We start from the raw sequence: 26,237 nt of genomic DNA, 5'->3' as shown, positions 1-26,237 counted from the left end.
GAACGGATCACAGACTTTATAACCAAGATGGCCATCAAGACAGTTCCTCACCCTCCCTATAGTCCAGACCCTTGCTCCCTGTGACTTTTGGTTATTCCCTAAGCTCAAGGAAAATTTTAGGCGTTGTTGTTATAAAACAACCGAAGATATATAAGGGTCACTGATACCCTCGCACAAGAGAACTTCCATTGAAACTCCCAGAAGTTGTTGGAACGGTACAAGTGCATTGCAGCCGGAGGAGATTACTTCGAAAAGGGCTAGAATTTCATGTTTTCTATCAATAAAAGTGCCCATGCGGAAAAAGTCTGAAAACTTATTGAACGCACCTCGCCTTATATATATATATATATATATATATATATATATATATATATATATATATATATATATATATATATATATATATATATAAGGCGAGGTGCCTTCATAAGTTTCCAGACTTTTTTCGCAAGGGCACTTTTATTGATATATATAGAGAGAGGTTTTATGTATATAAATATATATATATATATGTGTGTGTGTGTGTGTGTGTGTGTAAATGTATATTTTAATATATATACTAGCATTTCAGCCCGGCGTTGCCCGGGTGTTTGGAGGTGTATGCTGAGCAAAAACAAAAAAAAGGGTTAATTTTTTTAACTTTAACCCCTATTATGACCCCTTAAAATTTATTCTTTTGGGCTCAAATCAAGTTATTAAGTTAGATCCATGTCCAAGAAACTTTAAAATTTCAAGTGTGTAGAACCAAAATTGTCGGAGAAGTTTGGTAGAGTTCTCAAGGGTCAAATCGTTGAACTTTGACCCCTTTACACCGAAATTACTGGCCGAAAATATCATATTTCGAGTCTGTAGACTGAAAATTGACAGAGTTATTGCGTAGGGAAATGTACACAGACACACAGACACACAGACACGTTCACTTTTATAGCTATATAGATATAGTAAACAATTGAATTTGCACATAATAGTAAATTATAATGCCGACTCACGGTGTGAACACGTGCTTGAGAAATTAATACTAGCATTAAATGAAACATAATTTAAAAAACTAGTCCGTGAAACACAGCAAGAAAATAATATCCGTATAAGTTATATTGTGTGGGGAGAGAGAGAGTGGGGGAGAGAGAGAGTGGGGAGAAAGAGAGGGAGAGTGGGAGAAAGAGAGGGAGAGTGGGGAGAAAGAGAGATGAAGCTACGAAGAGTAACATTATTCTTTAGCGGTGAATTGAAACAGATCCGACGTACAAGAGATGAGTTTTAAATATAAATAATTCGAAATCATCTCGAATAGAACTTTATATCTATGATATATTATCTATACTTCTATAAATTTGGGGAGAGGGGAGTGTATCGATATTCATATCAAAATCATTTTCCTGTTTATGGTATTTATTTGCTCTCCACGAGAGCAAATTAGGCATGAGGCCGTTTTTCAATATGGAGTTGGGGAAGGGGAATGGGGATAGATCCCCCGATAGGAGGGGGGGGCTGGTAGTGAATGCCTCTTGGTATATAGGGTTGCCCCTACATGGACCGGGAACTTATTGCCACAAGGACAATGGTCTATGATTGCATCATCTGCCGAAACAGATACTACACTTTGAGATATTAGATCCTTTATTAAGGCAAAAATAAACATGAACAAAAAACTTAGGCACAAGGCCAACCCAAAAGTGGGAAGAAGGGAGGTCGTTGGTCATCCTTGTCACTCTAGAACTAAACAAAAGTTTCTCTTAGCTAGAATTTGCTTTCACCATAATACCGCATTCACCCTTTCGTACTTGGGGATGTCCTACTTAGCACCCAATTTTTAAAACATTTTTTATTAGCGTGTAAAAATAAAAAAAGTTAACAATAACGGTAAAACAATAATTCACTTGTGTCGAGGGCGGTAGAAGAAAGAATATAAGCAGTGGTTAGTTGATGATAGTCTGCCCGTTCCAACTGATCTTGTTACACGGGCCACGAGATTTAAAAAAAATATATAAGTTTGTTATATATGGATGGTGGAATTCATCTGCAAAAGATCTAACTAATTTGCATATTTTTTTTAACATTCCTTTTCATTAATTCCCTATTAGTTTTTTTCGGTTTTCTTATGAGATGATCATCTTTAGTTAACTATTACGTGTAATTATATTCATGCAGATAGTCTACATGATTTATACTTGCGTAATATTTTTAATTTTAATAACCTTTTTTCTATATATATTTATGTATGTGTGCATATATTTGTTTTTAAAAACTTCCTACCAAAGTCCTCTATCAGTTTTTGATCTACAGACATGAAATTTAATTTATATAGGGTATTCGAACACATGCGAAAGGATATATTTGGGTTTTAGCTGGGGAAAATCAGTGCAAAACTTTGAAAATCAAAGAAATGAAATTTTCCAGGTAAAGGTCGAACGACAGCATTACAAATATGTATGCGTAACGTAATAGTTAGTGGTTCTCGTTTTTATTTTTATCCCTACAGCAAACACGTCTTCATAGCTCTGGCGTTAACTTAAAGGAAAAAGTACATCGTAAGCTAAACGCTTTGGTTTTGATTCTTGGTGGTGGCACACGAGATTCTTTTTTTCATTTTTTTTCATTTTAAATCATTACTATATATTGGGTTCAATATAATATAATTATAAATACGAAATCTACATTAATAAAAAAATATCATATTTAAGCGTATTTTACAACCGGGCAATGCCGGGCAACATGCTAGTATATATAATATTCTGTTTGCTCCGTCATTAGTTAGTCCTTGCGTTACGCTTTGAAAAAGGCCAAATACAATTTTTAAGGCCAAACTTCTTTCCAAAAATAAGGCCAAATAAAAAATTTTAAGGCTAATTTTTTTTAAAATAAAAGGCCAAATTCGCGAAATTTAGCTTTTAAAAGTCCAATTTGCCAACCCTAGACACGTATAGGATAGAAATCTCTTTCCTTTGATTTAGCCTCGTTTTCAAATATCGTTATAATAAGATGTGATTATCGTTGTAATGGTGTGAGAAAAGGAATTTGAAGTAATTTTGATTGGCAGCGGTTCTCCACCGAAGAAACAAGTAAAAAAAACGTTACCTAAAAATGGGAAGATTCGAAAGAAACAGGGCAATAAAAAGAACATTGTCCGCCAAGAGATGCTGTGCCGTGAACTATGTAGCACAATATTACTTTCTGAGTATTTATTAGTACTTATTAATATTTTCTCATTTGGGTCAGTTTTATATTTAAAATACAATATGCGTTATTTTTAGTTGCTACTTGTTCGTGTTATGAGCCTGGGTAGTACTAGATGGGTAACCATTTGAGAAGGCTAGGCGCTGTATGTAGCACGCCGAGTCATAAGAAATTTCCAGGAGGAGCATTAATTCACTTGGAGAGATCAACCCCTAGTCAAGACGTGCATCTAGGGTCAGTTTTATATTTAAAATACAATGGGCACTATTTTGGGATATTTGTCGCGTGTTATTGGTTTTTCTATCCAAAAACTAAAGTTTTGCGTTATCTAGAAAAATATATGCTTCATCTATCTATATATAAAAAGTAAACGTGTCTGTGTATCTGTCTGTGTATCTGTCTGTGTATCTGTCTGTGTATCTGTCTGTCTGTGTGTGTACATTTCCCTACGCAATAACTCTGGCAATTTGTCTACAGACTCGAAATTTGATATACAGGTTACTGAGATTTGGGAACATCTTTGTACTCGGTTTTCGGCCAGAATTTGGCGATTAAGGGGTCAAATTTCAACGATTTGACCTTTGAGAACTCTACCAAACGCCTCCGACAATTTTGGGTCTAAACACTTGAAATTTTAGATATAGGTTCCTTGGACATGGATTTAACTTAATAACTTGATTTGAGTCCAAAACAATAAATTTTAAGGGGTCGTAATAGGAGTCAAATTTTAAAAAATTGATCGCTTTTTTTTTTTTTTTTTGCTCATCATACACACACACCCAAATAACGGGCAGCGCCGGGCACCCATGCTAGTCTATCTATAAAAGTGAAAGAGTCTGTGTGTGTCTGTGTGTGTGTACATTTCCCTACGCAATAACTCTGGCAATTTTAATTCTACAGACTCGAATTTGATATACAGGGTATGTAGATTCGGAAAAATCTTTGTACTCGGTCTTCTCTGGGCACTTTTGGGACAAAGTTTGCATAAATCTTCCACATCCTCAGTTTCTCGCGAATAATTGTGTATATAGTTCCGACACTGACATCAAACTGTACACATATTGTCTCTATAAACACACGACGATTCTTATCCATGCAATTCATTATTTGGCCAATCAACTCTGGTGTTCTTACTTCCTTACTCCTCCCACACTTCTCATCATACCTCACAGACTCCCTGCCTCCCTTGAATCTCTTATGCCACTCAAAAACTGATGCTCAATTCATGCAAGATCGTCCAAAACAGTCTGAAGCATTACATGCGTTTCTGTGGCATTTTTCCAAGTTTCCAGATTGCATTTTTGAAATTGTCCAGCTGTGACAATCGGACTTTGGTAAGGTGTATTCCAATTCCTGCTGTAGCTGTTCATTTAAATCAGAAATCATAAGAATTAGTCAGTCATCTCATAAAATGTATAGCAAGAATATACTAGATTTTCAAGAGTTTGCAACAATATTAAATGCCTGTACAAAAAATGCCTAAAACATTATTGAAGGCACTATATATATATATATATATATATATATATATATATATATATATATATATATATAATTACATTAATAATCTTTAATACCTACAGACACAAGTGTTTCATCCTTTCGAAGATCATCAATGCAAGGTGACACAATTACTACCGTTCAGGAAGTTCGAACCCGGCCACAAAGTCATCTATGGATCCATTAGCAAGGAACAAACCCCACGCCAATCTCAACCGCGAGAAATATCGTTGAAGTTTTAACATTTATTTTTTAAATGTCGTAACATCCGGCCATAGTGATCTAATGATCCTAACATCATGATCTAGCTTAGGTGACCGACTTTCTATTTCAACCTTACACTCCTTAACAATAAAAACAGATTTTCCTAAATGGGCTGACATAATATATATATATATATATATATATATATATATATATATATATATATATAAACACGTATAAACATACGTATATAACATATAAATGAAAATGAAGAAAGAAAACAATGTAATCATACATTCATCAACATTTAAGTTGAAGAAATAAAATACCTGAAATATTTTTAAATTTTCATCACCTCACAAAGGCAGGAAACTACAGAACTATAAGAAAGGTTAAATAATTAATAAACTATTCATTTATTTACATTTTTTCCTAACAGAAAATGCTCAATATGGGAGATTATTGCTTTTTATGCTAGTGGAAACAGTAATTTGCTCCACTAAATCCTACGCCAATAAGTAGACGCATATTTATAACCAATACTCTCTATTTACGAAGTCAGTGTATCTTTAAATGTGTCATCAATACCTTATAGTGTGACAACTCGATATTTGATTCTGGTTAGCTATGAACACTGCCGTTATGTCTTTACAGAGTAATAAATTTTAACTCGATTTCCTTTCTTTCAGAAAATACTTTATTCGGCTGGGGTAGTTTCGCTTTGTCCAGCTAATATTTTTTTTCACCCCAAACAAGGCACATTGCCACTTTGGTGTAGGGGTTACTATCAGGGACAACAGCTACTGGGGTACTATGTTGAGATTTGGGCAGCAAGATGTCGGTTCACGTTACACTTGAACTTCTGCATGTCAGTACAGTTGGGGAAGCAGTGGCCTGGAATGGAATTCCAGAGTTTAGCGGTTCTGGGGAAGAAAATACCGGAGTGTAATATAACACACGATGATACCAACCATTGAAGTCCTGGTTTCGAATCTCGTTATTTCAAGTTCTTTTTGAAGCACTTGTCTATGGATGACTATCCAAAAACCTATCTTTGAAACTCCATGGAATAAAGAATTTTTCTCACAATTTCTCGTATTCCTTGTTTTGAATGAAATATTGTGAATTTAATTCTACAAAATCGTGACGTCTGTTACTTATATATATATATATATATATATATATATATATATATATATATATATATATATATATGAAGGGGCAATATTTTTATTAAATTTATTCTTTTTTATTTCGAAGAAAAAACTCACCAACTGAGTTGTTTGATGAACTTTCGCTATTCAATGAAACACGCGTAAGACATACATTTTCTAGTTGGAATTTAAAAATAACGATATTTGTGTATTTAATTAAATATTATTATTCTTAGCATTCCTTCTTTCTTAATGAGTTTTTAAGGTATTTTACAACCGGACAACGCCGAGAGGCAGATTAGTATATATATATATATATATATATATATATATATATATATTTATTTATAAAGGCTGCAGTTCAAATTCCCAGAATTCCCGGAAAAAAAACTAAATTTAACCTATCACAGACATAGCGCCTACATAATCCGACTTCTAAAAAGTGTATGATTACAAAAGAGAATTCAACTATATGACCGATCTATTCTACGACATGTTAACTAGCATATAAATGTTTTGACAATAAAAATGCATAAAAGCTGAAGTATCTTTGGTTATTTATATATATCTATATATATATATATATATATATATATATATATATATATATATATATATATACTAGACTACTCGTGACCCGTATGGTCAGTATGGTATATTAGCTAAGGAATTCATGTATGAGCGTGACACTTGTGACATAGGGAAAATAGTTTTTTTTAAAAAACAGAAACATTTCTATGAAAGTATATTAAAATCAAAAAAGAATATAGGTAGATTTCTATGAGTCGTTCTGTTTATTATTATTGATTATTTTTGAAAAAAAAAATTACAGTTACTGAATTATAAGTGGTTGGCGATACTTATAAGTAAATGTGCACTGAACAGATACCATAATAGTTAAATTCAAATTTTCATGTATCTGCTTTTTTTTTTTACATCGTTCATTTCTGTATTACGTTTAAGTTATTTTAAACCCCACTCTTCCCATGTTAATTATAATTATGTATATATATATATATATATATATATATATATATATATATATATATATATATATATATATATATATATATTATTTTTAAAACTGTTTTAAAAATAATAAATAAATAAAAATGTTATATACGTCCAAATTAAAAAGGGCGACTTTCTAAGTAAATAAATAAAAAAAATGAGCTCCGAGGCGGAGCCAATATTAACCGTATGTATCGCTTGAAAAAACAACAATAACAAAAATCTCTCTCTCTCTCTCTCTCTCTCTCTCTCTCTATATATATATATATATATATATATATATATATATATATATATATATATATATATATATAGTAAGTTATAAAATGTATATGGCGATTAAGCTACACTGAATATTCCGCGTTTCATCCACTCTAGGATTCTTCAGGCTTATGCGCATGAGCCTGAAGAATCCTAGAGTGGATGAAACGCGGAATATTCAGTGTAGCTTAATCGCCATATACATTTTATAACTTACTAACTAGCTCTACCTAAGTATTGAGCACTTTTGAATAAATACTTAAAGTTTATGCATAAACCTATACCTTCCTATATTAATTTTATGTGAGTAAATTAAGTAGTTATATATATATATATATATATATATATATATATATATATATATATACTGCCCGTCGTTGACCAGTTGTAAAATACGCTTCAATATAATAATGGAATTCATTCAAATTTCGAATTTATTATTAGAGAGCCAATTTTTTATTGATTATTATATTGTACCCACTATATAGAAGTGATTTCAAAAGTTTTTTTAACCTGCATGACTTAAGTGTCATTAGCAAGAATCGAAACCAAAATATAGCAGTGATTTGAAAAGTTTAAAAATATATTATTGTGTGCCATCAGCTAGAATAAAATGCAAAACAAATACAAGCCGAAACGATAAAATTGTAGCTCTAGAAAAGACGACATGATTCCATTTCCTTTTGATGAAAACCAGTTTTCTTTTTTGTTTCAGATCATCTACTAATTGGCCAGTTGTGTACAAATCCCAAGAGCAATTGGCGCCTTCTATCATGTCTGAAAGTGACACAATGTTCAACGAGTGAAATCGGAGATGCGCCGCTGTACAACTCATGCTCTCTACCGATTTAATTTATGAAAACAGCACCATTGCCAGCACCCTCAAAATGCATCGCTGGATTTCCATGAATAACAGGGATGTGCCCAGGATAATGAAAACAATGTTTCTGGCCACGGTTATGGTCTTTGGTGTGGTTTCAAGTGACCTTACATCTGCGAAGTCGGCTTGAAAGCCAACACCAAAGTGTACCTGGATGTGCTTAAGAATGTGGTGATCTCTTGGTGCAATCAGGTGGCCGCAGGAAGACCCTAGGTTGGGCAACAGGACATGGCGCCGGCCCCCAAGAGGCCCAGGCTTAGCTTCAGAAGGAATGCTACGATTTCGTACTCTTCTCGCACTGGCCTCCTTCTCCCCCCTTACCTGAACCTGCTGAACTACTTAGTTTGGTCATACGTCGAGAACATTACCAACGACCTCCCGCAGCACCGAAGCCAGCCTGATCGCCACCATTCGCCGTGTATTCGCCGAGCTTCCATCAGCGCTTGTGGAGAAGGCATGCTTCTTTGAATGTTACAGATTCGGTTACGATTCTAGCTGATAGCACCCAAATTCTCTCTATTTTTTTACTTTTGAAATCACGACTCTATAATAATATGGAGTAGAGCCCCGGGATACGACATTAAAATTATTAACAACATACAGCACAGTATATAATACACATGTATATAATCAAATAACATTTTAAATAACACCACAAGGCGAGGCAAATACTGTAACTGGGGACTAGAAATCACCGTATTCCACATCGTAATGTGAAAAAATCGTAATCAATGACATCCGTATCTCGGGGTTCTACTATATACGAAATCTGGACAAATTAAAATATCATATTTAAGCGTATTTTACGTCCGAGCAAAGCCAGCCCCCCCCCCACCGCTAGTCTAATTTATAAAACTTACTATGCCTGTCTGTCTGTCTCCATATTTCATACTCTATCTCCTCCGAAACTAAAAGTCGCAAAGCGCCGCTAGGAACCTCAAATTATTGGATTTTTTATGGACAGTTCTTTAAGGGTCTTTAGCCGGTTAAAATAGTTTTTAAGGGATCAAAAACGGTTCGAAATCGAAAAAAACGTTATACATTTTGTACATTTATCTTAGTTTATTTTTAATAACTTTATGTCACATTGGTGTAGTGGTAACGTCACCAACTTTAAATGCTACAGTTTTGCTTTCGATTTCGATTCTAGCTGATGGCACCTAAATACTTCTTTTTTTTATTTTTAAAATCACAACTCTATAATAATATATACGAAATCTGGACAAATTAAACTGTCATATTTAAGCATATTTTACGACTGGGTAGAGCCGGGCGACCCTCCCTCTTATAATATAAACATACTCGGTGTCATTGGGGTATTTTTTTCACATTTTACAAAAAGAATATTAAATAAACATTCAAATCATGTGTGGTATTATTTTTATATTTCGAACGGTTCTCTGCACTTTTTCCAAAATGTATTTCTTTATGAATATCGAATGAATATGACAAGCTTTCGTTGTCAGACAACACATTGTTTGCCTGGGAAAATCTACGTCCAAACGTAATCAAGTTTGCGTATCAAGTTTAATTTGTAATGAATAATGAGATAAGGGAGGGAACTCTCATTTGAATAAGATTTTTTAAATACTTTTCAGAAAAACATCCCAAAAATGTACTATGAAGTTTCCCCCCCCCTTCTTTACATCTGCACTTCATTATACACCCACGAAGTATAATCAGATCATTTCGCATACCCGCTTTCTATTCCTTGAATTATATATCCCCCTCTTTCCTTCTCTCTCTCTCTCTCTCTCTCTCTCTCACACACACACACACACACACACACACGCGCACACACACACGTTTTTTCTTCTCTACCCTTCTTTTTTTAGTGCTATCAGAGCGGGCTGTCTAAAAATATTTGCTTCACTACCTGAAATGCACCAACAATTGATGTTAATGTTTTTTGTTTGTTTGTTTTTTTATTCCTTTTGCAAAACTTAATCACGTAAAATAAAGTAAAGTAAAAATCAGCAATTTTTCTCTGCAAAAAAAAAAAAAAAAAAAAAAAACAGACAAAACGCGATGAATATTTTTTTTGAAGATATAAAGAATTTGAAGCATAGATGCATGTTATTCAAAAATCAGTAGGTAAGTTTTTAATATAACATAAATATAACATGCCCCAGGGTTCTATCCTTGGACCTCTATTGTTCCTGATATTCATAAATGACCTCCCCGACAAAATTGCCTCTGAGATGGGTATATATGCTGATGACACTACACTCTATGGCAGGCACGACAGGAAGACGAATGAACACATTTCCAAAGAAATGGCAGAAACACTAGAGGAAGACCTCCAATCTGTAGTGGAATGGGGACAAAAGTGGTTGGTCGCGTTCAATGCTGCCAAGACTAAACTAGTTTCATTCAATAATTACAAGAAACCCTCTCTACCACCTATAGCAATGGCCAACGACTCTTTATCTGAGAGTACATCTTTCAAACTCCTTGGTCTAACGTTCACAGGAAACATGAGTTGGAACAATTACATTGAAGGCATTGCTAGGGCCGCTGCAAGAAAGGTGGGCTCTCTCTACCGTGCTAGAAAACTTCTAACACCCGAAAGTATCCTGTACCTCTATAAGGCCACAATCCGCCCATGTATGGAGTATTGCTGCCACATCTGGGCTGGTGCATCTGCTACTAGTCTCTCGCTCCTTGACAAGGTTCAAAAGAGAGTCACAAACCTGATAGGCTCTGAACTGGCATCTAAGCTTCAGCCTCTGCCCCATCGACGAAATGTTGCATCCCTCTGCCTTTTCTACAAGTATTTTAGTGGTGAATGCTCTGACGAACTGCAGACAGTTGTGCACCCACGACGTAGACACCCTCAACAAACCCGACAGGCAGCTAAATCCCACCCCCACACTGTAGAGATCCCTAGATGTAAAAGATCTTTTTACTTCAATAGTTTCTTCCCCAGAACCGCTAGACTCTGGAATTCCATTCCAGGTCCCTGCTTCCCTAACGGTACTGACGTGCAGAAGTTCAAGTGTAACGTGAACTGACATCTTGCTGCCCAAATCCCTACATAGTACCCCAGTAGTTGTTGCCCCTGATAGTAGCCCCCTACACCAAAGTGGCAATTTGCCTTGTTTGGGGTGAAAATGTAATAAAAAAAAATAAAAAAAATTATTTGAAGAAAGAAAAAGATAAAAGGAAATGTTGTAGTGTTTATACGTACCATCCTCACCCACACCTCTCAAAAAAATATTTGAATTCCAATCACACGTGGCAAAGCGTTTTATGACGCCATATTGAATTTCAAAAATGATCAGGGACATATTTGAAAATTTTCGTATTCATGTTTTAAGTAACAAACAGACAGTTAAACCCCCATAAGTTACTATATATAAAGATATCAGCTTCAGTCACGAAATTAAAGCTCTTTACAGTGAAGAAATGAATTGCTATTAAAATATGATTTAGTTTTCGTCAATAAATATATTTCTTCTCATTAAAGAGAAATGATGTCAAATTTTAATCATAGTCCACTGAACAGATAATTGACCGTGCAAAAACAATGTCGTTTTTTATCAGATACTAGCATTTCAGACCGGCGTTGCCCGGGTGTTTGCAGGTGTATTTTGAGCAAAAAAAAAAAAAATGCGGTCAATTTTTTTTTATTTGATCCCTAGTATGACCCCTTAACATTTATTGTTTTGTTTTTAGATATAGGTTCCTTGGACATGGATCTAACTTAATAACTTGATTTGAGCTCAAAACAATAAATGTTAAGGGGTCATAATAGGGGTCAAAGTTTTTTTTTTTAAAAAGTGACCGCTGCGGTCTCTACCAAATTACTCGGACAATTTCTGTTCTAAACATTAGAAATTTTACATAAAGGGTATTCAGAAATAGGGCAAGCTTTTTAATCAGTTTGGGTCGAAAAGTTTGACCTACCAATATATAAATGTATGTATGTATGTATGTATGTTTGCATGTCTGACTAAAGCTTTCGACAGAGACGACGAATTTTCACAAGATCAGTATCGTTTTGAAGCTCGACCCTTCAGACGACAAATACCGAAAAATCGGCTAAAAGCAGTAATTTCTTCACCATACGCTGGGCACTTTTCTACAGTGAGGGGTCGCCTTTTTCACCGATATTTTCGAAAGTCATCCGCTCTTTTCGATTGTCTTGCCTTAATTTAAACCTACGTCAGATCCGGTTTGCCGGTGGTTGTAACAGCAAAGACGTCATGTATTTCCCCGTTCTTTTCCTCCTTCGGGGTATGGATTCGATCCCTCCTTCTACTAGCATTTTTTTTTTTTTTTTTTGCTCAGCAAACACCTCCAAATATCCGGGCAACACCGGGCGGAAATGCTAGTATATCTATATATCTTGAAAAGCGAAAGTGTTTGCCTGTATGTCTATGTACATTTCCCTACACAATAACTCTGTCAATTTTCAGTCTACAGACTCGAAATTTGATATACATGGTATGGAGATTTGGTAAAATCTTTGTAATCTGTTTTCGGCCAGAAATTTGGCTGTTAAGGGGTCAAAGTTCAACAATTTTACCTTTGAGAACTCTACCAAACTCCTCCGCCAATTCTGAGTCTAAACACTTTAAATTTTAGATTAGGTTACTAGGACATGGGTGTAACTTTGTAATTCAATTTGAGCACAGAACAATAAATGTTAAGGGGTCATAATTGTGGTCAAAGTTTTAATAAAATTGATCTCTGCGATCTCTACCAAATTACTCAGACAATTTTTGGTCTAAACATTTGAAATTTACATAAAGTGTATTCAGACAAAGGGCCAGCTTTTTAATTGTTTTTTGCTGAAAATTTGGCTTCCAAAGGGTCAATGTCCAAAAGATTTTACCTTTGCGATCTCCAGCAAACTATTAAACTAATTTTGGGTCTAAACATTTTAAAGTTTACATAAAGGGTATTCAGGCATACAGCAAGCTTTTTAATCAGTTTTGGGGTGAAAATTTGGCTGACAAAAGGTTAAAGTTTACAGAGCTGAACTTTACAAACTCTACCAAACTCCTCCGCGAATTTTGGATATGTGTTACGTTGACATAGGTCCAACATTTTAATATAATTTGAGCCCAAAACAATAAATGTTAAGGGGTCAAAATTGAAGTTAAAGTTTTAAAAAATTCGACCTCTGCAGTCTCTACCAATATTTCTCTATGGTATTTAAGAAGGCCTATTTTATAGAAACGCATTACCGTACATATTCACACTTTTTAATATATACATATGCACAGAAAGTTATGAACAGTACATAGAGCCCGAGCAAAGTCGGGCGGAATTGCTACTATATCTATAAAAGTGAACGTGTCTGTCTCTCTGTCCGTCTGTGTGTGTGTTTGTGTGTCTGTGTACATTTCCCTACACAATAACTCTGTCAATTTTCAGTCTATAGACTAGAAATTTGATATGCAGGGTATATACTTTTGAAGTAATATTTGCACATTTACTGTGTTTTTACGCTAATTGGGAAAAATAGCAAATTTATAGTTAAATATTCAAAGATTTATAAAGTATCGGAATCGGTAATTGTATCGGAATCCGGAATTTAGTACGTAATCGATAATTACATCAGAATCTGGACAAATAGATTCACTAATTGATATAATAATGAAGTGATTGATTGAGTTTGTGCTACGAAACAGATGCTGTCAAGAATTGTAAATCTCAACTGAATTAAAGGAATAAATTACAAGATGGTCAACATCATGGACTTTGGAATATAGACTTTTGTCATTTATTCTAGAGAGAGAAAAAGAAAGAGATAGAGAGAGAGGGGCAGAAATAAAAAGGAACAAACCGAGTTATGTGTTCATCAACGTTTCGTCTTCATTTCGAGACTTCCTCTGGATGAAATGAAGAAGAAACGTTGATGAACACGTAACTCGGTTTGTTCCTTTTTGTTTCTCTATTTTATCGGAATACTATTTCTCTTATTCTGATAATACACACACACACACACACACACACACACACACACACACACATATATATATATATATATATATATATATATATATATATATATATATATATATATACCAAATTAAACGTATTCATAAGGGAAACTCGTGAATTAAAACGAGGTTATTAAGAGTGCTCAATACAAAAAAATATATATTAAATATATAAAATAATACATGTGTGTGTATGTGTGTGTGGTGTGGTGTGCGTGTGGTGTGGTGTGGTGTGGTGTGGTGTGTGTGTGTGTGTGTGTGTGTGTGTGCGTGTGTGTGTGTGTGTGTGTGTGATCTACTTACTCTATGCGTCTATCTATCTCGTTATCTTCCTTTTAACATGCTTGAGAAATGGGGTAAGAGGGAGACGAGTTATTACAAATAAATTCCTCGCTGAGTGGCCACATTCCCGACTGTTTACATATGTAAAGGTGAATGCAGGAAAAGCTTTTTTTTATAAATATTACCTGGCAGGGGAAGGTCGGGTGATCTGTGGGGGTAGAGTGAAAGGGAGAGGGAGTTCCGTAAAGAAATAAAAAGAAAATCAAAAAATTTCGTGACACAAACAAAAAGACACAACCTAAAGAATAAAAACAATATGACGAGTTATTTTGGGAAATTTCAAAAAAAAAAAAATGGTGACCGTACAGTATTTTTATGTCCTTATCCAAAATTCTCCTATATTAAAAAAAACAAAACTAATGAAAAAATCTGTATAATGTACGTAGCTGTGACAAAACGAGAATAGCATATTCTAAACATCACGTAAATTAATCAAGTAGTTTTATTTTTATAAAAAAATCAATTTTAGGTGATTAATGGAACTTCGTAGACATTACAACAAAAATGTAATAAACATAGATTATTTTTTTTTAATTATCACCCTTAGTTTCGCGATACATTTATTAAAATATCCGATACGAGATTCACTCGTTAGATACTGATAAAATTTTATTTTCTCCTAGAAAAATAAAACTTGATCAATGTACGTGATTTTTGGAATATGGTACTTTAGTTTTGTCACGACTGAATCGCAAAATGATTTTAACGAACACAAAAAGCAAATGACTCAAATTGCTAACCCTCTTTGTTTCTCACTTTATTAGAATTCGCTTTCCTCTCACCATTCAAAGCAAGGACATTTCGACGTGATGGTTTCTAAATAACGAAAATCGTTTCAACCACCAAAAAGTAACAGGTATATGTAAAAGTAGTAAGCACGTGCGAACTTAAAAAATTCCTGAAAGACGTGGTCAACACCTTACATTCAATAGCTAGGGGATCCATTGCCAAGAGAAAGACGCTATCCTCATTTAAGATGGACTCTACCAAGGCCAGGGACCACGCCAGACGTACACCATACAAATTTTTGGATTTTCCTCAAACCTGAACGGTTATGATAAAAATATATTCATGAAACGTTATTACATGTTTTTTTAATCAAACATCATAAAAAAGTGAACGGAAGTGGATGAAACGAGGAATATTCAGTGTAGCTTAATCGCCATATACATGTTATAACTTACTATATATATATATATATATATATATATATATATATATATATATATATATATATATATATATATGATTAGTTTTTTGGGGAAAAAGAATTCCAGCAGAGTGCTCAATTAAAAGGAAAATCCAAATTGTAAGAGCGTATTTATATTTTGTGTACAGAAAGTTATTAGTTGAGACAGATCATTGGTACCGTCGGTTCCAAGCCCGATAATAAGGCCCGTGGCTGAAGAGAGCTTGATAAGGATACCTTAAACGGGCCTTATTATCGGGCTTGAAACCGACGGTACCAATGATCTCTCAACTAACAACTTTCTGTACACAATATATATATATATATATATATATATATATATATATATATATATATATATGGGGGGGAGTTATGGATAGGAGATATTGTTTTTAAATACAGACATTTTTGGTTACATACGTTCATACATGTTTTTGTTGCTAGACCTTTTTAAGTCTAGCGTACTCAGAGTTGCTTGTATTTGTGTGTTTGTTTGTGTTTATTAAGATCCGAAGCATATCCTGCTAGTACAAATGACTAGGTAATTTTTCCAATAGAATTTTATAGTAATAATAAAAACAATAACAAATGAACTTAAACAAAATACGCATATTGATTGACTTTATATATATAAAGAAGGTATATCTTGGGGCCACGGAATTCGCGTTTAAGGAAAGATACAGAAACCATATATATATATATATATATATATATATATATATATATATACAGAGAGAGAGAGAGGGAGAGAGAGAAAGAGAGAGAGAGGTGTAGATAGATTCATTGATATACACTTTAATAGATATATAGATAGACAGATAGGTAGATAGATAGATATATAAATAAATAAAGATATATTAGCTGACAAATCGGGCACATTTAGTATGTGGTTGTTTCCAGTTTTCCGTGATACCGAAGGTACTGAGGGAAAAACCAATTAAAGTATAGTGTCATTGAATAAAATACGTGCTCTTTAGCAAGTAAATGACCGCTTTAATAATTCTATCCAATAAAACTGAATTACACGATATATATATATATATATAATATATATATATATATATATATATATATATATATATATATATTAGTCCTCGGGCGAAAGCGCAGGACACAAAATGTTTTAAATAATGATAATAGAATAACAATAACAAAGACTTTCGCTGGCGAGGACTACTATTGAGCGTAATCAGTTATACAGTCCTTTTGAAATTTCCATCCCTATTTTTCTCGTTATCTACTGAATATTTTTAATGAAACCTATATGAAATATGTTCCTTATTAAATTGTAAAGATTTTCTATTCTGAAAGAAGTTTTAAAAAAATTAATCTAAAAAAGTTATTTTAAAGTTTTTCTTATTATTCAGACATGTCTGACAAAGAGAGAGTTGCAAAAAAGAGTTGTGGAGTGAGGAGAATTACAAACTGAAACAGAGAGAATATTCAGACCTGTAATAATACAAAGAGGGGGTTGCAAAAATGAGTTGTGCTGTGAGGAGAAATACAAACTGAAATAGAGAGTAGGAGAGTTTTTATAAATACATACAAAATCACATTCATCTTTTTTTAAATCCAAATTAATAAATTAAATAAAATATAATCTTAAAAAGATAGGATACACGTTAGAAAAGCATTTCATCCAAGGCATTAAAATTGTTAAACAAAATGTTTTTACTATAGGCTTTAAAAATAAAGGTACAAGATTCAATTTGAAATTTATTTATCTTCAAAGTGCACTTTTATACATTTTATAAAGTAAGGTATTAAATTTGCATACCTTATTTTGTAAAATTTATAAAAGTGCACTTTGAAGATAAATAAATTTCAAATTGAATCTTGTACCTTTATTTTTAAAGCTTATAGTAAAAACATTTTGCTTAACAATTTTCATGCCTTAGATGAAATGCTTTTCTAACTTGTATATATATATATATATATATATATATATATATATATATATATATATATATAAAGATATATATATATATAAAGATATATATATATATATATATATATATATATATATACAGTGTAACCCGGATATAAGAAAAACGGATATAAGAGAGATTTTCTCCTGTCCTAAATTATTGCTTGTGTTAATGTACAGGGTAACCCGGATATAAGAACCCGGATATGAATGTAACTCTGATATAAGAGAGCTTGAGAATCGGAAAAGTTTCTTATATCCGGGTTACACTGTGTATATATATATATATATATATATATATATATGTATATATATATATATATATATATATATATATATATATGTATATGCACACAAAAACACACACACATACATACATATCTGTATATATACATATATGTATATATATATATATAAATCAAATTTTAGTAATTCAATAAATTAAAATTTATGACACGAAATGGTTAAATTTCAAATCAAAATTTTTTTAAGACAAAAAATACATTGGAAATATTATATCTCCTTATCCTATAGGATTCTATTTTTTATTTGAAATTTAACCATTTTACGTCATAAATGTTCAATTTATTGAATTACTAAAATTTGATTTATTTGCTCTATCTTGTATATTGAAAATTTTTATTTATATGGGATCATCCTTATAGAATATTACTGTCAATAATGTTTTGTAAGTTGTAAGACCTATGATCACAGGTTTCCATACCAGTTGATTTGTTGGATAACTTTGTTCTGAAGAATATATATATATATATATATATATATATAGTCATCCACATACAGTACTGTTTCGCTGTTTCACAGCTCATCAGTGCGGCTAGACAGGCAACCACCTCAAGCCAGGATTGAAACCCGACTGTCTGTATGGCAGTCAAGGCTCCTAACCATTACGCTATTGGCGGCCGCTGAACGAGTAGTGAATTTAACGATGTTTTGACATCGTCCGAAATACCGCCGCTCGATTTGTTTACACAAATATATATATTTATATACATACACACACATACGCGCACACACACACACACACACACACACACACATATATATATATATATATATGTGTGTGTGTGTGTGTGTGTGTGTGTGTGTGCGCGTATGTGTGTGTATGTATATAAATATATATATATATATATATATATATATATATATATATATATATAAATATATATATATATATATATATATATATATTTATATATATTTATATATATATATATATATATATATATATATATAAATATATATTGCCCGGTCGTAAAATACGCTTAAATATGATATTTTCATTAATGCAGAATTCGTATTTATTATTATATTATACTGGACCCAATATATAGTAATGATTTAAAAATTAAAAACAAAATGACTCTTACGTTACCACCGAGAATCGAAACCAAACTTTTTCCTTTGACCTTAATACTTGAGCTATGAAAACATGTTTGCTGCAAGGCTAAGCATTAAAACGTGAATCAATAGCTATTACGTTACGCATGCATATTCGTAATGCCGTCATTCAACGTTCACTGGTAAGTTCTGTTTCTTTAATTTAAGCACTTTTGTATCGATTTTCCCGAGCTAAAACCCAATTATAAAGCTTTGCATGGTTTCAAATACCCTATATATTAAGTTTCATGTCTGTAGACTAAATCTGACATACGGGTTTGGAAGGCGAATTTTTAAAATAAATATGTATATGCATACAAATTTATAAAATAAATATGTATATGCATACAAATTTTAAAAATAAATATGTATATGCATACAAATTTATAAAATAAATATGTATATGCATACAAATTTTAAAAATAAATATGTATATGCATACAAATTTATAAAATAAATATGTATATGCATACATAAAAAGAAAGAAGTTTGTGTTTACTATAAACGTTTTACGCAAATATTACGCAAGTATAAATCATGTAGAATATCTGCATGTAAAAGTTAACTAAAGATGATTATCTCATAAAAAAAACGAAAAAACTAATAGGGAATTAATTAAAATTAATGGTTAAAAGAATACGCAAATTAGCTAAATCTTTTGCAGATTTAGACAATTCCACGACCCATATATAACAAAGTTGTATTTTCTTTTTGAATAAATTAAGAAATATTTTAATATGAATATCAACACAATATCAATACATTAAAAAAAACAAAGTTATAGTAGTATATATATATATATTTTTTTTTCAAACGATAAATACGGTTAATATTGGCTCCGCCTCGAAGCTCATTTTTTTTTTTTTTTTTTTTTTTTAGAAAGTCGCCCTTTCATTTCTTTGGACGTATATAACATTTTTTTATTTATTTATTATTTTTAAAATAGTAATCTACGTACACGCGTGTTTCGAGGTAATTACCTCTCGTCATCGTAGCTGTTTCTGGGGATCGAACATCGGACTGTGGTAAACATGGTCTGACGTTCGATCCCTAGAAACAGTTGAACTAGGCTGACGAGAGGTAATTACCTCGAAACACGCGTGTACGTAGATTACTGTTTTAAGAATAATAAATATATATATATATATATATATATATATATATATATATATATATATATATATATTGAAAACAGATAGTAAGATAGATAGATAGATAGATAGATAGATACATACATACATACATACATACATACATACAGCTTCCTTCAGTCTTGACAGACTATGGTTACCCACAAAGTGTGCCTGCGCGTGAAATGTTTGTGGCAAGAGTTGCGCAATCACTAACCACACCTATCTTTAGTCGATTTTGTTGAACACCAATGGCAACTGGAGATGTAGGACGACTGGAAACAATGCTGAGATAAACGGAAGGAACATACAGTGCCTAGAATTCCCAAATGGTCACCCATCTGGTACTATCCAGGCTCAACGTTGCTTAATTTCGGTGATCTGACGAGAACCGGTGTGTCAACGTAATTATGCCGCACATACATACATACACACATACATACATACATACATACATGCCTGCCTGCATGCATACATACACACACATACATGATGATTGTAACGTCTTGTCAGACGAGTGCCACTCCTTCAGGTACTGAAAGTCCATGAGCCGAAAATGACTTTAGTCCTGCCGGCAAAATTCACACGCTTCAACAGACATAACACTGAAGATGGTCACTAGTATACATACATATATATACATACACGCATACATACATACATATACACACATACATACACATACACACATACATATAACACACATATATGCATACATACATACACAAACATAATACACATACATATACATACATAAACACACACAAGACGGTTAATGGCATACATACATATATATATAAATGCAAATATACATATCTATAAACATACACGCATATATACATATATACATACACAATGCATAATGCACATACATACATATACATACACACACGCATACATACACATGTACATACATATAAATACACACATATATACAAATACATACACACATATACATATACACATATGTATACATATGCACATATATATACATACACATACATGAATATGCACTCATACACAAACATGCACATACATACACATATACATGCATACGCATACATACATACACATATGTATATATATACATACACACACAAGCATATATGCACATACACACACATGCATATATACACATACATACAAACAATAGATATACGTATATACGTACACACACATACATATATACATACATATACACATATACATACATAAACACATAGATATACACACATATACATACATCTTTAGATGAACATACATACACCTATACATACATATATACATATAATGATGGCAGATCAATTATTACATGCTTCCAGCATTTAAGGCCTACACGCGTCACAACTTTTCCATGGCTGAGGGAGTATCTATACATAGAGTATGTTACAGAGTTTTAGCTTTGTACGGCAGCTAAATCTCTCTCTCGGTTCAAAATGTTGACATCCAGCAACAAGCAAGAGCAAGATAGCCAGCAATCAGTCAAACTGCAGACCAGCTTAAAACAGGTACTGGTCTCGCGCTTTATGTTTTTTTTTAATCTAAAATTTGCTTCTCCTAGAGGAGTTGCCTTCACAACGGCTTACGGGAGCCCTCTCCACCCCACATGCACATGACAATAAACGCATGCGTACATACAGGTGTACGCCAACATACGTATGCATGTGCACACACATGCAACCATAATCACGTAGAGGCACACAAATACGCACATACATATGCCTATACATACGTGCAAACACACATATGCATGTAAAATACACATGAAGGAACATTCCAAAAGTCATACATAGTAAGTGATCAGCGGCTGGACCGTTTTTGTCCCTTTTCCATCCTGTTCTTTTTCCTCCTTCCTAGTACATGATGATGATGATGATGATGATGATGATGATGATGATGATGATGATGATGATGATGATGATGACAAATTCACACATAATTTTCTAAAGAACTCAACGTACAAATCGACGAAAAACACATACATACATGCATACATACATACATGCACGTATGCATACATACATATATACACACACATACATATATACATATATAAATACATGCACGCATACATACATACATGCATACATACATACATGCACGTATGCATACATACATATATACACACACATACATATATACATATATAAATACATGCACGCGTACATACATACATGCATACATATATACCTACACATATACATCCATACATACACACATATATACATGCATACATACATACATACATGCATACACACATACATACACACATGCGTACATACTACATGCATACATACATACATGTATACATACATACCTACACACATACATCCATACATACACACATACATACATGCATACATACATACATGCATACACACATACATATACACATGCGTACATACATACATGCATACATACATACATACATGCATACACACATTTACATACATGCTTACATACATACATACATGCATATATACATACATGCATACATACATACATGCATTCATACATACATGCATTCATATAGTGTGTATATATGTATGCATATGCATATATACACACATACATACATAGAACTTGATTACCTACTGGAGAGAACTTAAATGCCTGCTATAGACTATCCTACAGTGTCTAAGGTATCTTTCTACAAGGGTTTATCAGAAAAACCTGACATAAGGATATTTTATCTACAACTAAAGCCTGACTAAATATTCAAATATATGCAGCTCAAATAAGATCTCGATATGGCTAACTTACACTAGTTTGTTTTTTTTTTACAAAGAATTCTGCAACTTCTGATGTTATCTCAAGTAATAACACGAAGTTGGATGTTCAACCAGACCAGATGAATTCTTGTCCTGGAATCCAGTAAGATCAAGAGACCACAAAAAGCTATTCTACTATATATTAAAATGGTCACTTGAGGAGAGGAAAATTACGATCTCAATTTCTTTACTAACTCAGTGTTTGAGATCTAAAGGAGATTTTTAATGGAATATTCAGATATCTATGTATCTTATATAGAAATCAAGGGTGTGGTGTCCCCTATTTTTTTTTTTTTAATTTCAATTAAAGTAAAATGAAATAAGAAAAAGCAAATGAAACGTGGTGGGGAACGGAAATAGAATTTATTTTAAAGAAAGCGAAAATAGAAATGAGGAATGTTTAGGGTTTTTAAAATGGAAAGAAAGAAAGAAAGAAAAAAGAAAGAAAGAAAAGAAGAAAGAAACAACGCTGAAAAAAAAAAGAAAACGAAAGCATGACGCTATAAAGAAAATAAATAAGAAAGGCAGATACTAAAAAAAATTATGCAAAGAAAGTTTCGATAATGAAATGAAAATAGAAATGAGGAATGTTTAGGGTTTTTAAAATGGAAAGAAAGAAAGAAAGAAAAAAGAAAGAAAGAAAGAAAAGAAGAAAGAAACAACGCTGAAAAAAAAAAAGAAAACGAAAGCATGACGCTATAAAGAAAATAAATAAGAAAGGCTGATACTAAAAAAAATTATGCAAAGAAAGTTTCGATAATGAAATGAAAATAGAAATAAAGAATATTTTAATAAGAGAGATGGAAATAAGCAATCCTTACAAAAAGAAAGGAATGGAAAGAAAAAAGAAAGAAAAAAGAAAGAAAGAAAGAAGTAATTCTTACAAAAAGAAAGGAATGGAAAGAAAGAAAGAAAAAGAAAAAAGAAAGAAGTAATCCTTACAAAAAGAAAGGAATGGAAAGAAAGAAAGAAAGAAAGAAAAAGAAAGAAAAAAGAAAGAAAGAAGTAATCCTTACGAAAAGAAAGGAAAGAAAGAAAGAAAGAAAAAGAAAGAAAGAAACAAGCAATCCTAACAAAAAATAGGAAAAAAGAATGAAAGAAAAAACGAAAGACAGAAAGAAGAAATCCTAACAAAGACATGAAAAGGAAAGAAAGAAAAAAAGAATCAATCCTAACAAGAAGAAAGGAGATAAAGAAAGAAAAAAGACAAAAAGAAATAAACAATCCTAACAAGAAATAGAGAAAGAAAGAAAGAAAAGAGAAAGAAAGAAAAAAGCAATCCTAACAAAAAGAACGAAAAGAAAGAAAAATGAAACAACCGTAACAAAAATATGAAATGGAAAGAAAGAAAGAAAGAAAGAAAGAAAGAGGCAATCATAAAAGAGAAAAAAGTGAAGAAAGAAAAAAAGAAAAAAGACATCCTAACAAAAAAAGAAAGATAAGGAAATGTGCATTACTAAAAAAAAACACAAAGTTAAAAAAACAAAAATGACTAAAAAAAGCGGATAAGAAATAAACAATACTCAAACAATAAAGGAAAAAAGAAAGTATTTTTATAAAAAAGAAAGTATTTTTATAAAAAAGAAAGTATTTTTATAAAAAAGAAAAGAAAGAAAGAACTAACAAATAGTAAAAAAACAATAAAAACAATATTAATCAAAAATAGAAAGAAAGAAAAAATGGATCAAAGAAAAAAAGAAAAAAACTAACAAAAAGTAAAAAGAAAAAAAAACAACTAAATAATTAATATTGACAGAGAAATCCTTATAGACTGAGACAATTTTTATTCATGTTCTAATTCAGAGTAACCCCTTTTGGGGGAGCCGGATTTCTTCCTTGCATTAAAAAAAAACGAGTCTCCTGTCTAACTTTGCCCTCGTGGGAGGCAACCAAATAGGAACGAAGTACCAATAATGGCGGGAAAATAAAGAGCGTTAATAAAAAAACAAAAAAACATAAAAAAAATTTACTATAAATAAACGAAAACAATAAAAATAAATAGTAATAATATTTATTTATTTTTATAAAAAGCGAAAAAAAAAAAAGCAAAGCTCGAAGTCAAAACAGCTTTAAAAAAATTTTAAATACATATAAAAAAAACATCAAACAATTTTATAATAACTGGAACATTTTACGAAGTTTCTACCAATAAATGATAATGCTGACGAATTAAGTTGCCTTACCTGTGCGTGTAAATAAGAAAGGAACACCTCGAACGGGTGGGGGTGGTCAAACCTAATGGCCAGTACCTTTGTCCAGGTGATTAGTGTCCACAGAAGTTTCGGACAAGTGTCCAGTAGATATTTGGTAAGTAAAATGAAACTACCCGGTCGACCGGCGACCCAACTGGTTGTCCGTCACACGCAAAAGCCCGTATGTGTGCGCGTATACCAGACACAAAGCCCGTATGTACGCGTGTATAACCGACACGCTACTAATTGTGCGTATGTAAGGAAATGCGTTAGAACATGTGCGATTGTCTACATGTATGGTTGCGATGAAGAGTGTATACGTATGTTAAGTACGTGTGTATATATATATTTCGTTTTTCCTGTATGTGTGTGTATGTGTGTGTGTATGTTTGATGAAGTGTCGCATACGTGATGACAGCCCCCTAACAACAGGTGTGACGTGCGTGCCTCCTCGGCGCTGGTGCTTGTGACACGCGCTCGGATTCTGCGGCACAAATCGTCGATCGGGGCTTTCTGTGCCACAACGCCGATGATGCGGGGGAGTGAAAAATCCCGGTGTGTGGGTAGGCGGTCGGTTCCGGATGGAGGAGGGGAAGTCCGTGTGTGTGTGTGTGTGTGTGTGTGTGTGTGTGTGTGTGTGTGAGAGAGAGAGAGAGAGGCTGTGTATGTATGTGCGTGCTGCGTGTCTGTTTGTGTGTGTGTGCGTGTGCATGCCTGAGTTAGTGCGTGTGTGCGCATGAGTTAGTGCGTATGTGTGTGCACATACGTGTGTGTATGTGTGCGCATGCGCTCGTGCGCACGAGCGTGTGTGTGTGTGTGTGTGTGTGTGTGTGTGTGTGTGTGTGTGTGTGTGTGTGTGTGTGTTTAACAGCCACGCTTCGTGGGCTGAAATCAATAAGGTGAACCGAGTTGGGGGGAAACGATTTAGAAAACTTTATGCTATTTATTAAAAGAAAGATAAGCATAAATATAGAAAGTAATAGCGAGATAGGAGAAAGAAGGGAGAGTTAGTATATATTGATTTAAACGTCCTGTTAAAGTGTTTGTTTAGACAAATCATTTTTTTACGAGAGGAGTCACCCTTTATCAATGCCCGAAGTCCACTCGAGGACAGCGTCAGGATGGCGGTAAGAAAACATTATTATGTAGT

The 26,237-nt window shown here is 32.9% G+C and overlaps 1 protein-coding gene and 1 pseudogene across 1 annotated transcript in view; both read right to left on the bottom strand.

Annotated features, from left to right (window-relative positions):
• LOC145240064 (uncharacterized) overlaps nt 1–25,686 on the bottom strand; it is a 359,978-nt gene extending 334,292 nt beyond the window's left edge. Inside the window, exon 1 of the mRNA XM_080103690.1 lies at nt 25,079–25,686. The gene's annotated coding sequence lies outside the window, so the exon portion shown is untranslated. The remainder of the gene's footprint in view (nt 1–25,078) is intronic.
• Nucleotides 20,429–20,545, bottom strand: LOC145240418 (5S ribosomal RNA; annotated as a pseudogene).
• Nucleotides 25,687–26,237: the final 551 nt, after the last annotated feature.

The sequence above is a fragment of the Euprymna scolopes genome, chromosome 19 (assembly GCF_053919585.1).
Source record: "Euprymna scolopes isolate OS-2025 chromosome 19, ASM5391958v1, whole genome shotgun sequence".
NCBI lineage: Eukaryota > Metazoa > Mollusca > Cephalopoda > Sepiida > Sepiolidae > Euprymna > Euprymna scolopes.
The sequence above is the reverse complement of the archived record's forward strand: the minus strand, read 5'-3'. Positions and strand labels throughout refer to the sequence as shown.